Raw genomic sequence first — 14,113 nt, 5'->3', positions numbered from 1 at the left:
AGTCTTGCTCTGCCACCCAGGCTGGAGTGCAGTGGCACCATCTTGGCTCACTGCCGCCACCACCTCCTGGGTCCAAGTGATTCTCCTGCCTCAGACTACCAAGTAGAGCAGGTGTGTGCCACTAAGCTCAGCTAATTTTTTTTTTTTTTTGTATTTTTATTAGAGACAGGGTTTTACCATGTTGGCCAGGCTGGTCTCGAACTCCTGGCCTCAAGTGATCTGCTCGCTTCTACCTCCCAATGTGCTGGGATTACAGGCATTGAGTCACCATGCCCAGCCAGTCAGTTGGTTTTTCAAAAGGGCAACTATCCTAGATAGTCTGATTGATTTCATCAATTGAAAGGCCTTGAGAGTGGAGCTGAGGTTTCCCAGGAGTAGAAATTCCAACTGTGGACCCCAGCTTTAGCTTCAGCCTGTGCCCAAGAGTTCCAGCCTGAAGTTCCTGACAACCTACCCTACGGATTTGGAATTGCCTGCATAGTCCCCACAATCACATAAACCAATTTCTTGCAAGAAAGATTAAAAAATATATCTCCTACAAGTTTCTGTTTATCTGGTTTAACCCTGACTGATATAGATTGGGATGTCTGGAAGTGGAGTAAGAAATAACTAAATGTGGAAGTGGCTTTGGAATGGGGCAATGGGTAGAAGCTGAAAGGATTTTGAAGAACATAGCAAATGTCTAGATCGTCTGGGATATACTGTGAGTAGAAATATGGATAATGACTCTACTAGTGAGGATGCAGAAGGAAGTGAAAAGCATGAAGAAAATCCATAGTAAAAATCTACATAACTTTACAGAATATCTAAATCTTCATAAAAGACTGTTGATAGAAATATGGATATTAGAGGCACTCCTGGTGAAGGTTTAGAAGGAAATAAGGAACAAGTAGAAAATGTAGAAAAAGAGGGTCTTGCTTTACAGTGGCAGAAAGTTTATTGGATTTCTATCTTACAGTTGTGGAAAGCAGAAATTATAAGTAATGGAGTTAGGTATTTAGCTGAGAAGCATTTTAAGCAAATTACTGAAGGTGCAGAATGATTTTGTCACATTGCTTATAATAATACGCAAAAGGAAAGAGATAGGTTGACAAAATAATTGTTAAAGAAAGAGGAACTGGAACTTGGTGATTGGGAAATTCTCATTCGATCCGGATTGGAAAAGATGCTAAAATTAGGAGATTTGCTGTCAGGAAAGACTACTCTGGAGAGAAAGTCAAAATGGCTGGACCACATTTTCCTAGTGGCTCAGAAGTATCAAAAGGTGAGAATTTCAATCACACAGAGGTATCCTGGAGAGGGGAGTCATGTGACTCACAGATCTCAGCCATCTAAGTAGAAGCCAGGAATAGAGATGGGATTATCCAGGAAAGATAAATGGAAGAGACTCTTATCTAATGGAGTGAATCCCCAAAATATTCACAGAAGACCCACAAAGCTCTTGAGAATTTTAAACCAACAGAAAGACAGAAATAGAGAGATGATGAAATGAAAGAAGATTGTTGGACTCCTAAAATTCTACAGGCAGGACACAGACTAATAAGACCACTCTGTACAAACACATGCTATTCCCTTTTTTTTTTTTTTTTTTTTTTTTTTGAGACAGAATCTGGCTCTATTGCCAGGCTGGAGTGTAGTGGCGCGATATCGACTCACTGCAACCTCCGCCTCCCGGCTTCAAGCGATTCCCTTGCTGAGGCCTCCCGAGTAGCTGGGACTACAAGCACGTGCCACAGCAACCAGCTAATTTTTTTAATTATTTTTTTATTTTAGTAGAGACGGGGTTTCACTATGTTGACCAGAATGGTCTCGATCTCCTGACCTCATGATTTGCCCGCCTGGGCCTCCCAAAGTGCTGTGATTACAGGCGTGAGCCACCACGCCCAGCCAACACATGCTATTCTTCATAAAAGAATGGCTCAGAAAATGAAGCCTCAAGTCATAGATTATTCCCAGGTCTTGAAACCTACAGGAGTTTGCCCATTTGGATTTCTAATTTGCTTGGAACTGGTAACTCCTTTTTCCTTACATTTTTTTCTTTTTTATTTATTTATTTTTAATGTGACTGTAACTGGTATCCTATCCCTGTTCCACCATTGTATTTTGGGATAAAATCATGTAACTTCTCTTGCACGAAAATGAGAAGAATAAGAGAGCCATGCTTACAAACTCATGGACTTCTAGCCTGTATTCTGATCTAGTCAGGATAGTATTCAACATAATAGTTAAAAGCTTCGGATGTGGAGTCAGACTGCCTGAGTTTGAATCCCCACTCACTACTGAGATCTAGACTAGAGTAAGATGCTTTTAACCTCACTGTGTCACAGTTTTCCCATCTGCAATATCACAATAGTAACTGGACCTTTCTTACAGAATAATTGTGAGAAAAGATGTACACAGTGATTGAAACAGTGTTCGACACTGTTACAGAAGAGACTAAAGAAAAAAATACGTTCCCACACCCCACCTGCCCCCATGCACACACACACACACACACCAGGAGTGGCATTACAATAATTATGAATAATGTGTAAGATGTTGCTAAGCTCAGAGTCAATTCTAACTGTATGCTTATTTATTGAGATGTTTCACAGCATCAAAAATCACATTTTTTATTGTAGTTGGCAAAGAAACCAAGTCTAGAAAGGATGTAGAGACAAATCCGAATGGCCCTGCTAATTCATTTAAAAGGCCCAAGGGATGGATGAGAAGCAGTAGCTATTAACTCTTTGGAGGTATTCCTCTCCAGTTTCTGGAAGGCACAAAGAATACTTTGATTAATGTGTTTGAAATATCCTTTCAAAGCTTTGCTCATGCCCTTGTTGTATTAATTATTTCTGTAAATTAATTTTTCTTCCAGGATCACTCTCCAGAAAAAACAAAAATGAATAAATATCATACTAGATTTTTCCATAGCTGAAGCCTACAAATTGAAAACACTGGGAATCAAGAAGTTGGCTACCCTAAGATCAAGGCTAGCCTCATAGATAAGCAGACTCAGTGGTACCTTCCTAATATGGATTTAAGTGGTAATTAGAATATTCAACTTGCCTGAGACTTCATCTAGCCAACTTCTAGAGAGCCTCTGACACTTCAACCCTGTCTTCCTATTATTTTTACTCACAAATTAATTTTGTTCACAAATTGAATTTGTTCATTCATTCATTCATTTTTCAAACAATTATCATCTAACACACACACATACATACGTATATAGAAACTATGAGGCCTGTGCAAGGCTTATAGAGTCTAGAGATGAATAAAACATTGTCCCTGTCTTTCAGAAGCAAAGACATTAGAACTCTTACAAGAAATGTGGATAACAAGTGTCTGTTTCACAGGCTGTTGTGATGATTAAATGAGATAATGAATATAAAGTCCTTTTATAAGTCCTGGAATATGATCAATAACTATTTCTTGTTATTACTGTCATCAATATTTGGTAGAGCTGTGAGGGGTCTCAGAGAACTTCTAGTCCAGTGGTTCTCAAACTTTTGTGTCCATCAGAATCACCTGGACAGTTTGTTAAAATGCCAGATGCTGAGCCCCACTCCAAAATTTCTGATTCAGTGAGTCTGTGCTGAGGTTCGAGAATTTGCATTTCTGGGTTCCCAGATGATGGTGATGATGCTGGTCTGAGACCACATTCTGGTAACCCTCTTATACTCCAGTCCCTTCATTTTACAAATAAGAAACTGAAGCTCAAGAGAGTTAAACTGATATAACTATAAACTTATCAATAATTCACTCTTTTGACCCCACCTATCATTATTACCCTGCTGCCCCTCTGTGATAGCTGCATATCATATCAGATATGTTGATTTTCTTAACCTTACAGAAAGCATAACGATAGGCATATAAGTGTTACATATTTTTGTACATGGATAGATTAGGGGAGAGGAGATATCTCTGGACAGAGAGGCTATAAAGTTGGTCATCCATGCATAAGGCCATCAATCAGTTTGAAATCATTTGTATTATTTACCTATTGCTGTATAACCAATTCCCCCTAAACCTAGAAGTTCAGCAGAGCATACATCTCAGTTTCTGTGCAGCAAGAGTCTAGGCATGGCTTAACCAAATACTCTGTTTTGGGATTTCTCACAAGGCTGCAATCAAGGTGTTGAGTAGGGCTGAGGTCCCATCTGAAGACTTGACTGAGAAAGATCTGCTTCAAAGTTCACTTACATGGTTTTTGGCAGGATTCAGTTACTCAGGGCTCTTGGACTGAGGGCCCCAGTTTCTCACTAGTTTATTGGCCAGAGGCCTTCCTCAGTTCCTTGACATGTGGGCCTCCCAATTGGATAGCTTGCTTCATCAAAATCAGGGAGATCAAGGCAGAGAGAGTGCACTTGCAAGATGGAAATTGCAATCTTTTGTAGCCTGTCTGTGAAGGTGGCATCTCATCACCTTTTTCATAGTCTATTGGTTCGAAGCCAGGCACTGGATTCAGCCCACATTCAAAGCAAGAAGATTACCCAAGAATATAAATACTGGAGTGGAAATAAATGAGGCCCACATCAGACACTGCGTACCCACACTACTCATGTAAACTCAACTTCTCATTTCACAGATGAAGAAATTGAAGCTCAGAGACAGCAGGTGGCTTATGTAAGATCACATAGCCAGTCTACTTCCCTGACTAGAATTCTAATGCTCTTTCTATTACATCATTGTAAAATTCTCTCCATTTGATCTCTATTGTAGACATCATAAACAATATATCAATTGAAAACAGAAGAACAAAACATGCTCTGATGGAATAAGAGCAAATAAGTTTATCATATCCAAACTCTAGTTTTTAAAAAATAAACCATTTGCTGAATCATCATTGTAATCAAGAACCCAAGAGACAAAAAAGCAATATAATAGTTCCAACAAACAATCATTTATTTGGTGCTCTGTTCAAATAACACAAAGATAAGCATTTTTCTTTTAGATCTCAACATACACTCTATGAGGCAATTTTCCTACCTCTTTACCAGGAGAATGTACATTTCTTCTTGACCTAGTGAGGCTCTCTGTGTATTTTCAAAACTAAACGTACCTTGTAAAAATATATTATAGACCTCAAGTAATATTTATTTCTCAGACAGCTGAATAGAAAAAGCTAAATCATACACTTATTTCTGTTTCAGTACATATTTATTTAGCACTGACTGTATATAAGGTATGTGTCTGGCTCTAAGGAATCAGTGGTGAACAAGCCAGAAGCGATTATTGTTGCAATGGTCTTTCAGATATACCAGGGAAAACAGACATGTTTTAAACATTATAGATAATTAATTAGTGTGTAAAGTGGCTTTGAAGGTAGAAGATAGAGTGTTATGGGAGAATATAACTGTGGGTCTTAACTGAATCTGGGGAGATAGAAAGACATGATAATTAAGCTGAAACTGTAGAGGGCATAGAAATTTGCATATTCTGTTCCTTCTAAACAAATTTGGAAAACAAAAGCATTCCAGATAAAGTCTCCAAAGTGAGGAAGTTTATTTTGATTTGATTTTGTAAGATCAAATTATAGATCAGATCATAGAAAATAGAGATAAAAATTACAAATAATCTTTACATATGACTGGGAACTAGCTATATAGTCATCATTGACTATATGCTGTTGCTGCAACAGTTTTAATGGATCCCTGGGTGTGTCAAACTTGGCAGTTTGGGCTAAAGTTAATCATCACTGTAATCAAGAACCCAAGAGACAAAAATGCAATGTATTAGTTAATAACAATATAATTTAACCCTTGACAAAGGGTATATCTCTGGAGAGCAGAGCTCATAGATCCCCCCCTTCCTTACTTAAAGCAGGGTGGATATCCTGTTATTGACTTTGAAACAATTTCCCAAATTTCCAAAATGAATCCAAGATAAGGGTATGTCTTGTGAGTTGAGAAAGGATGGTATTCAGGACAGCTTAGTACTGTTTGTGGGGAACAGAAACTCCAAGAAGTGTGGGGGTGTAAGCAAACTTCCCAAGAAGGAGAGGTTTTAAAGATTAATCACTGGTAATTTTCATTAATGATGAGTCATTAGTGATAAATCATTCATGATCATCTTCCCGACAACGATGGATGAAGGGCTGCATCAGAACAGAGAGTTCTGTGCAAAAGCCAGAATGCCAGCTACTCAAGAGAACTGGGCCCCAGGACGGTAAGGTACCCCAGGAGAGTAACATATTTGCTGAATAGGAAATAAAGTTCTCCCAAAGGAAGCCACTTTTCAAAGCACTTTTTACAGTGCCATCTAGTGGAGATTAAAATTACTGCACAATTGTCCCACTGCTTGGGTTCTAGTCCTTGCTCTGATCCCAACAACTCAATTCAAACGCTGATTCCAGCTCCAAAATTCCAGCATGCCTTTATTTAGTGAGCAAAACCAAACATTTTCTTTTTTGTCATGACATTGACCTGTAAATCTAATTTAACTATAAAATGAAAAACAAGAGCTACTGCTAAGGGTTGTTAAACAGATTAAAATAAGTTACTTTTAAACGCTAGAATGTGTGAACCTGGTTAATGGAAAATAGAGGCAGAAGAGGAGGAGAGAGACTCTTAACACAGTAAAGAGTAAAGACGGTAAATGGTAAATATGAGCTGGTCATAAGCTTCCTTAGCTGCACCAATGTAACAGAGAGATGTCCTTGTGGACAGGATACAGGCTTTGGAATAAAGGTGGGTCTAAAGCTGGCTCCACTACTTAATAGTGTTTGACAATATAAAAAAGGCTTACTCTCTCTGAATCTTCATTCCTTCATCGATTAAAAAGAAGAAGGTGATGGCTACACCTACCACCTGTGGATATTGCCATTAGAAGATGCTTATGGATGCCAATCCCCTTCCTATCATCTGCATTAAACCCTCAGCTGGTTTTAGAGCGCAAACAATCCATTCTTTTCTATGATACCTCTTGAACTAGGTCTTCACTCTTCCAAATCTTCCTAATCCCTCTTCCTCCACTTCTTATTCTGACTCTCCTCATCCTAATAAATCAACTTGTTCCAATCTGACTGCTAGCGACAAGTCAGAGATCTCTGGCTAGTCTTTTCCCAGAAGCTGGTGGAAGGCTATTCGTGCTTCTGCTTGCTCCTTACAGAAAATCTATAGTGATCGTTGTTCCCATGGGTCAACCAACACAGAGAAGAAAGCTGCAGCCAGCTGCCGACTCTTAATCAGGAAGAGTTTGCTCAGCTGGTCCTTCTTCAACTACATTTCCCTCTTATTCTTCTCTCACCTTCAAAGTTTTTTGTTTCTCTTCACCAAGACATCAGTCTGTTGCCCTCACAGCATGACATGGCTTTTTGCCTTTTTATCCTATACATATAAGTCAGTAATGCCCTGTAGCTGGGCAAACAATAAAGAAGGACAAGGTTTTACTTCAATGCTGAGAAAAATAAGTATATGTCCCCTATTTTTCTGTAAACACTCATCTTTGTTGGAGAAAGTGTCATCATTTCAAAAAAAAAAAGGCTTCCCTCCTCCCTGATACTGGTTTGGCCCTCTCAGAGGTAGAAATAATATTTTCCTCAGCAAAGGTGATTTTCTTCCCATGAGGCCTATAGACAACCAAATTGATTTTTCAGGCCAAAACCATTTCGACGTCTATTTATCTTCTCAGGATGATGTCCTTCAGCAAATCATTTTGTCAACTCTTTGGTGTGGGTTTTTGTAACAGAGAAGATTGTAGTCATCATACTTAAAAATAAATAAATAAATTCTATCTTTCTTCTTTGCTGAAAGCACTATTCAACCCAGCCTTTAAAACAGAAAATTCTAGGTATGAAATAAAACACTGACCTTTATGTTAAGGAAAAAATAAAATGTTGAGGTTTATTTTTTTTTTTCGTTTTTTTACTCTTCAGATTGGTTTTTCCCACTAGTTCTACAAAAATGACTTTAAAGGTAAAATTTAGCAAAGGTGAGAGGGGGAAGTTGCAAAAAGAAAAAAAGCTATATTAAGGATTCAATTTTCACATTTATTTTTCTCCCCATTGGTATATTGAGGAAGAGCCTTGAGACACGAATTTTATTTTTTTACTATAAAAATCAATGCATACCCTGGTTAAAAAAGAAAAAACAAAAAGTTTCCCTTCACCATTACCTCCAGACACACTCTATATATATAGCTTTACATATATAAGTATATACAGAGTTCAAATCCTATTATCTTGCTTTTTCTATATAATATATTTTGGAAATCTTTTTATTCCAAGACTCATAAGTCTATTTTTAGCTAGTTGGATATCATTAATTTTTACACATATATCATGATTTATTTACCCAGACCCTGGCTGACATTTTTTCAGAAATTTTAGCAAATAGCAATTACCAATTAAGCTTCAAAGAACATGCTTTAAAATATATCTTTGTGTTTTTGAATTGGTAAATCTGCATGATATATTTGAAGATTAAAATTGTTAGGTCGACATAATGAGGAGGTTAGGAAAAACAGTGCAAAGCATTTCAGTTGAGAGGTCTGCAAGTTAAATTAACAGTAGATGCTGAGCTCCTAATATATCTACCCCAATCTTTAAAGAGGACCAATAGAAATAAAAGCCACTATGTGGCGTCTTTTTTGAGCAGGCAATAACTTGGACTCAGGTTGAAAACCATCTCCTTAGCTGCATGATACCTTTTGCTAAGGAGACAGATTGCAACTTCAGTCCAAGTTAATTGCCTGTTCAAACAAGACACAGAATTAGTTTGTCTCCATCAACAAATGAATGGACAACGGAATACTACTCAGCCTTAAAAAAGAAGAAAATATTGTCATTTGTGACAACATGACTGAACTTGGAGGACATTATGTTAAGTGAAATAAATCAGGCACAGAAATACAAATACCACATAATCTCACTTACACACTTAGAATCTAAAATAAAGTTGAACTCATAGAAGTAAAGAGGAGTATGGTGGTGTTACCAGGGGCTGGGAGGAAGGGGTGGCAGTAGCTAAAGTTGGGGAGATGTTGCTGAAAGGATGCCAACTTTCAGTTAGCTAGGAATAAATTCAAGAGATCTATTGTACAACATGGTGACTGTAGTTAATAACAATGTATTGTATTATTCAAAATTGCCAAAAGAGTAGATTTTAAGAGTTCTCACCACATAAGTATGTGAAGTGACATATACATTAATTAGCTCAATTTATCCATTCCACAATGTACACATTTTTAAAGGACATAATAAATACATACATTTTTCATTTGTCAACTAAATAAATAAAATGTAAAAAAAAAAAACTAAGTCCTGAAGACAGTAAAATAATACCTTTAAAGTGCAGAAGGAAAGAAAAGGGAAAGGAAAGGGAAAAGAAAGGAGGAAAGAGAAGGTCATCTCCAAATAATTGATAACTAACAGAATTTTTCACCAGCAGATATGCCCTGCAAGAAATGGTAAAGGTACTTAGACAGAAAGAAAATGATACCAGATGGAATCTCAGAGTTTTAAAGAAGGAATGAAAAGCATCAGAAATGGTAAATATTTTGGCAAACACAGAAAGACTATTTTTCTTCTTCTTTTTTTTTTACTGACACAGATGTACATTTTTGGGAGTACATATGATAATTTAATACATTCATATAATGTATAAAGATCAAGTCAGGGTAACTGGGATAGCCATCACCTTAAATATTCATCTTTTATGCTAGAAACATTCAGATCATTCTCATCTATTTTAAAACGTACAATAGATTATTGCTAACATAATCACTTTACTGATCAATTCAACACTGTCTTATTTCTTCAAACCATATCTTGTTTTTTTGATTGTTTGTTTGTTGTTTGTTTGTTTTGAGATGGAGTCTGTCTCCCAGACTGGAGTGCAGTGGCGCAATCTCGGCTCACTGCAACATCTGCCTCCCGGGTTCAAGCTATTCTCCTGCCTCAGCCTCCTGAGTAGCTGGACTACAGGTGTGTGTGGCCACGCCTGGCTAATTTTTGTATTTTTAGTAGAGACCGGGTTTTGTTTTCCTGTGTTGGCCAGGCTGGTCTTGATCTCCTAATTTCAAGGGATCCTCTCACCTCTGCCTCCCAAAGTGCTGGGATTACAGGTGTGAGCCACTGCATCCAACCTAACTGTATATTTGTACCCATTAATCCAGTGGTCTCCAACATTTTTGGCATGAGGGACTGGTTTGATATAAGCCAATTTTCCATTTCTCTACGGACGGGGGTGGGGGAACGGATGTGGGTGGTTTCAAGATGAAACTGTTCCACCTCAGATTACCAGGCATTAGTTAGATTCTTATAAGGAGCACACAACCTAGATCCCTCGCATGCACAGTTCATAACAGGATTTGTGCTCCCGTGAGAATTTACTGTCACAGCTGATCTGACTTGAGGTAGAGCTCAGGCAGTAATGCTCGCTCATCCACTCATCTCCTGCTGTGCCGCTGGGTTCCTAACAGACCAGTACTGGTCCAGAACTTGGGGGATAGGGACCCCTGCATTGATCACCCTTTTTTCCCCTCCTCCCTACTACCCTTCCTGGCCTCTGATAACTACCAATCTACTCCTATCTTTGTGATATCCACTTTTTTAGCTCCCACATATGAGTGAGAACACACAGTATTTGTCTCTCTGTGCTTGACTTATTTCAATTAACATAATAACCTTCAACTCCATCCATGTTGCTGCAAATGACAGCATTTTATTACTTTTATGGTTGAATAATATTCTATTGTATAAAGGTGCCACATTTTATTTATCCATTCCTCTTCTGATGGACTCTTAGGTTGATTCCATATCTTGGCGATGGTGAATAGTGGTAAAATAAACAGGAGAGGGCAGACAGCTCTTTAATATATTGATTTCCACTGTATTGGATATATACCCAGTGGTGGAATTGCTGGATCATATGGTAGTTCTACTTGTTGTTTTTCAGGGAACTTCTGTATTGGTTTCCATAGTACTTGTACCAATTTACATTGCTACTAATAGTGTGTGTGTTCCTAAGTAGAATGGTTGGAAGAAGTATTCATGCTAGAAGGCTCTGAATAACAATACTACTAATACAGAGGATACCAACCATAAAATACTATAGGGCCAAGCAGGTGAAAATAATTCAGTGAAATAGCTCACATCCAAAACCAAAAAGAATTAAGGACCAAGGTAAATTGGAAGCATATGCCCCATCTAAACAAATACTGCTCAGCTATCACCGATGGTCTTCACACAGAAATGTAGCCCTATATTGCTGAGTCTCTGAATTTTTCAAGATCTCAATTGTGACATAATTACTTAGTTTTTAAAACACTCTGTGCCCCAAACAGATAATATCTGAGTGCTAAAGGCAGCTAGTGAACTGCCCATTTGTGACCCTTTTTCTAATATTTTTAGTACTCTCAGCTTGTCTTGGTAGATAGGCCTTCTTATCAAATGTATGGCAAAAGCTACCCCAACCCAAGCTTTATTCTTAGCCTTTTAGAACCCAAGACTTGTGATTTCCATTGGTGCAAATACCTTGTAAATTCTTTCAGAAAAGAATGAATGACAAAAAGTGTGTCCAAATAGAATATTGTAAACTTACATTTTTCTTTTAAGATCTCTCAGGCTGGGGCCTGCGGTACGCCGCTTCAGTGAGGGGCTCCACTGCGGCCACCCGGCTTGCTGCCTTCCTGGGCGCCACTCCCCCACTCGACCCGACGCGACGCGCCAGTAGCGCAGCATCGATTCCTCTCGGGCTCTTGGGCGCTGCTCTGAGCAGCGTCACCCTTTACACCAGAAAGCTGGCGGGCACTATGGGGAAAAAACAAAACAAGAAGAAAGTGGAGGAGGTGCTAGAAGAGGAGGAAGAGGAATATGTGGTGGAAAAAGTTCTCGACCGTCGAGTGGTAAAGGGCAAAGTGGAGTACCTCCTAAAGTGGAAGGGGTTCTCAGATGAGGACAACACATGGGAGCCAGAAGAAAACCTGGATTGCCCCGACCTCATTGCTGAGTTTCTGCAGTCACAGAAAACAGCACATGAGACAGATAAATCAGAGGGAGGCAAGCGCAAAGCTGATTCTGATTCTGAAGATAAGGGAGAGGAGAGCAAACCAAAGAAGAAGAAAGAAGAGTCAGAAAAGCCACGAGGCTTTGCTCGAGGTTTGGAGCCGGAGCGGATTATTGGAGCTACAGACTCCAGTGGAGAGCTCATGTTCCTGACGAAATGGAAAAACTCTGATGAGGCTGACCTGGTCCCTGCCAAGGAAGCCAATGTCAAGTGCCCACAGGTTGTCATATCCTTCTATGAGGAAAGGCTGACGTGGCATTCCTACCCCTCGGAGGATGATGACAAAAAAGATGACGAGAATTAACGCTCCTGAGTACCAGCCCCTGTCACATCTGACTGGGTTTCAGGTGGGAAGGGAAGGAGTTCTACTTGTCTTGACACCATAGAGGTGGCTTGAGAAGATGTCCTTTGAAGAGCCAGTATAGTTTCTGTGCCCTGCAGCAGCCCAAGTGCTTTAAAGCCATTTCAAGCTGTATAGTTTGCACACCCATCCCAGTGGAGGGGAAAGGGGATAAGTGTTTCAAGGCAATCTTTTCTGCACTTTGCTGAGAAAAGCAAAGGGCCTTCTATGAAGGACAAAACTTGCAGAATTGGGTGTGTGGGAGAGCAAAAAAAATACTGTAGATCTTCAAAGAGCATCTCCACAACCCACAGCCTTCTTCCCAATAGTGTTAACTCTGCATTTTTACAGCGTAGCATGTGTGTAGTCTTTGGCTATTACTGGTGTATTATTTGGGGTAGGGATGGGGAAGGGAGAAAGGGAGATGGGTAGCATCACTTTGATTAACATTTGGGGCCTGATAGGGGAAATGGTGAAGCAATGGAAAAGAACAGACAACTAATGGTTTGCTTCTATGTCCAGAATATTTTACCTTAAAAAAAAAAAATGTCATTGGCACCATAAATAAGGACTGTGAGAGACTGTTTAAAAGCTGTGAATGTCTGAAACCTATAAGCCAAGGTGTTCCCTGCCTAAACTTATTGCTGTTCCCACAAAGGACTAAGCCATTTCATAAGTTACCAAAGTTGCCATTTTGGAGATGGAAATTGATGAGGAGGGAAAGTCTTTTATTGGAGAGTATACAGTACAAGCAGATCATTCTGTCTCAGAGGTGCTAATAAAATTAGAAGACACTTTCTTTTCCAGTAACGAAGTTATAAATATCAGCTTGTTCATCCAAGCCACTGGCTGAGGTGTTAGGGAAGAGGAAGAGGGTGGTAGAGGAGATAAGACAGTAGGGTAAGACAAGGGCCTGTGCTCTTAGTGGGGAAAACTCTTGGAGCCGTTCTCTTTTTTGAGCTTTGAACTCTGAAACCATTGTTGGCTTCAGTCGCTGACAGCACAAGTTTCACTGAATTGATCTAAGAGTTTAGTGATTTCAAAAGCCTTGGTCTCAGGAGAAGATTAAACTTCCATATTGGGCAGTGGTTCACTTTAAAACACACACACACACACACACACACACACACAATTTTTTAAGAAATCCTAAGAAGTAACTGATACCCAAAATGCTCTGTCTTGAGTCATGAGATCCATCAGTTCTTGATATTGTCTAGACTTGCATCTAGAGCTACATTGTAAAATCCTTTTAGGCATGTGTTAGATTTCTGTGTAAACTTTGTTTAAATGTAAACTTCATACTACACTGTCAGTTTTTGTCTTAATAAAACTATAGGTTTATTAAAAAAAAAATCTCTCATAGGTCTAGTTGGAGAAGGTCAAGTATTAAGAAATGATTCAGTGGGTAGTTAGCAGGGATGATTTCTGTGGTTTCTTTGACATTATCATTGAAAAGCCTGGTAAATCTTTCTAACCAATCTCATCCACATCTTAGCTCAGCCATCTGGGTCTCCCTTTCAGGATGCCCATTTGCTTGAGAGTAATGAATATCATGGTAATGACTTTCTCTGATAAACCAAATTAAAGCTAGATCATGCATTTTGGTCACATCCCAAGAATATATAGTACCTTTGACAGGTTACCTACTATTCCTGCAGGCCTATTTGCCAGCTAATTAATTGGGTCACAGAATAGTTTGGGCCACAAGAGTGGCATTTTCTAAAATGTTATATGGAATTCTAGATCCATGATGCTCTGTAGAAAAATGGAAGGACATTCT

At 38.9% G+C, this 14,113-nt stretch overlaps 1 pseudogene; it reads left to right on the top strand.

Annotated features, from left to right (window-relative positions):
• The first annotated feature begins 11,550 nt into the window (after nucleotides 1-11,550).
• On the top strand, nucleotides 11,551-13,686 carry LOC102119630 (chromobox protein homolog 1 pseudogene; annotated as a pseudogene).
• Nucleotides 13,687-14,113: the final 427 nt, after the last annotated feature.

This window comes from Macaca fascicularis, chromosome 14 (assembly GCF_037993035.2).
Source record: "Macaca fascicularis isolate 582-1 chromosome 14, T2T-MFA8v1.1".
NCBI classification, from domain to species: domain Eukaryota; kingdom Metazoa; phylum Chordata; class Mammalia; order Primates; family Cercopithecidae; genus Macaca; species Macaca fascicularis.
The sequence above is the reverse complement of the archived record's forward strand: the minus strand, read 5'-3'. Positions and strand labels throughout refer to the sequence as shown.